This window comes from Vicugna pacos, chromosome 25, assembly GCF_048564905.1.
Source record: "Vicugna pacos chromosome 25, VicPac4, whole genome shotgun sequence".
NCBI classification, from domain to species: domain Eukaryota; kingdom Metazoa; phylum Chordata; class Mammalia; order Artiodactyla; family Camelidae; genus Vicugna; species Vicugna pacos.
This window is the reverse complement of record NC_133011.1, coordinates 912,249-915,204: the sequence shown is the minus strand read 5'-3', so window position 1 is coordinate 915,204 and position 2,956 is coordinate 912,249.

Here is a 2,956-nt window from a genome sequence, read left to right as displayed (position 1 = left end):
GTATACAATAATATATGTTAAACTATAATCACTATGCTCTACACTAGATCTTTAGAACTAATTCTTCAGATTGAACATTTGTACCCTTTGACCCATTTCCATTTGCCCTCGCCCTGGCAACCACCATTCCATTCGTTGTTTCTATAAAATTTCCTTTTTAATTAGATTTTACATATAAGTGATAGTATACATTATTGGTATTCATTTTTCTCTGTCTGGCTTATTTCACATAGCATAATGCCCTCCAGGTTCATTCATGTTGTTGCAAATTGCAGGGTACCCTTCATGGCTGAATAATATCCAATAGAATGTATATGTGTGCATGCACACACACCCTTTTTTTCTTTCCTTTCATTCCTGGTAGCACATTTAAACTGTTTTCATATCTCAATGATTGTGAATAAAGCCGCATAAACGTTGGCATGAGATAGATTCTTCACGATGACTGATTTCCTTTCCTTTGGGCATATTCTTAGAAGTTGGAATTTAAAATATATAATTAAAATATTATTAAACCATATGATTTTACTAAATTCTGACTTTTTTAAAAATAAAATGCATTTATATTTAACTGTTTAAAGTATGTGAGGTCTAAAATGAGAGTAAAAAAGTAGCTTGTATGTTTATTTCTTTTGTATTTTATTCTTACATGAGACTACTGCCTTAGGCTGTGAAAGCTGAATGTTCCCTATGGTACTTATGCATAAAAATAGTCAAATAAGCAAGGAATTTTCAAGTTATAATTTTGTCACATAAATTAAAAAGTACGTCTATTAAGTTGTGTTCAAACTAGGGAAAATTTGCCAAGTGCAATTGGAAAGAGAAATAGTAGGGGACATTGTCTTTTTAGTTCTATGTCACCTTAACAAGTTTTAAAAATATATCTTAATTTTTCATTTAATATTTTGGAAAAGAGAGAAGTCTTATGAATTCCCTACTACTATTTTTTTTAGGATCTACCATTTTTTAATTTAATTTTATTGAATTATAGTCAGTTTACAATGTTGTGTCAATTTCCAGTGCAGCGCACAATTTTTCAGTTTTCCTTGAATATACACATATTCATTGCCACATTCTTTTTCACCGTGAGCTACCACAAGATCTTGTATATATTTCCCTGTGCTGTACAGTATAATCTTACTTATCTATTCTGTATATACCTGTCAGTATCGACAAATTTCAAACTCCCATGCTGTCCCTTCCCACCTCCCCGTCCTGTGGCAACCTCAACTTTGTATTCTATGTCTATGAGTCTGCTTCTGTTTTGTACTTTTCTCTTGTCTCCCTCTCTTTCTTTCTCTCTTTCTCTCTTTCTTTCTTTCTTCTTCTTCTTTTTTCTTTTTTGTTTAGATTCCACATACGAGCGATCTCATATTATATTTTCCTTTCTTTTTCTGGCTTACTTCGTTTAGAATGACATTCTCCAAGGACATAGGATCCATTATTTTTTAATTTTAGATATTCATTTTTGTTTTTAAGTATTATATTTTACCATCATTGGAATCAAGCACCTAACATAAGATGATAGTTTCTTTCTTTAACCAAAATCCCAGCATCTGGAAGAATTTTTAAATGGTTATGGGTAATTTGTTTTAAAAAATATTGCTAGACGAAGACCCTAGCTTATACTTGTCACATGTTGGCATGAGTTTGATTATTTTAGACACTATGCAATTTATTAATTTAAGGTAATTAAGAAAAAATATAATTCCTTTGAGAGCTAGTTATCTGTGCAATACAGCATTGAGAAGAATGTCAGTAGTCAATCAGTTATCTTTAAATGCACCTTTTTAGTAACTTAGATGTATGCACTCATGACTGAAACTATAAAAAGTTCTGAGTGTATTTTGAAATTGAGAAGGTGGCAGAGGTGAGACCTTTGATATCACATAGGGGACAAGTGGAGAATGGAACTTTATATAAGATTCTGTATACATTTTTACAAAAGCACTTAAATTTCACACTTTTGCTGTGCAAAGTAATAGATAAATACTTGGGCCTGGCCAAGAATAATACAACCTTGGAAAAAACATGTATTTTCTGTTATGCCCTAGAAACACTGATGAGAAAGTGGCTTCTGTGTGGGAGATTTTAGTTAATGTGTGAAGATGCTGAAGAGGAAAAAGTTTTCGGACTGCAGAAGAAATAGACTCCTCACAGACCCATAATTCCTCAAAAATGTTTCAGAAATGATATGTGCAGAACTAAAATTTTACTAGAAAGTACAGGTAATACTTTTAAAATAAATGATCACAACTGAAATGGGAAAAAAAGCAAAGAAAAAAAATCAACAAGACCAAGACACACCACTTTGCAGACAGAAACAGAAGTCACCATTAGGTAAAAGGGCTGAGATCAAATCTTCATTAGCAACTGTTCATATTAATGATGATATTTAAATTTTGTGGTAAAATATATTTTTCTATGGACATTTTACCAAATTATCATGTGTATTACTGTTATTTACATGGTGATACTAAATTGGCAGCAAATGTGGCATTCAGGCACAGAAGAGAAGGAATTAAATCACAGAGTATTAATAAATAGTAAAATAATAATTTGCTAGGAATAAACAAGTATAAATGATAAGGAATTTGTGCTTAGAATGTGAAACTTTCAGATTATTGTTTTGCAGGAGGAAACCTTTTTGTTTCCAAAATTAAGTGTAACTTTAAATAGCAAATGTATCTGTAGAAGAAATTGAATTTGTTGATGGAAATTACATTCTGAAGATACACACAGAAAAGTAACTCTAGTTATTTTATTACAACCATATAAGATTTAAAAATACTCAAATTTAGAATAGGAGTGTAGACATAATCATCTATGAAATACCTAATAATAAAATTTAGTATTTATTTCTTCACATAACCACATAAGAAATCTTCTCTACCCAAGTTTACGTCACAGAGACCAGTGCCTCTTGAAATAACTGTAGTGAAGACCATTTTCAATT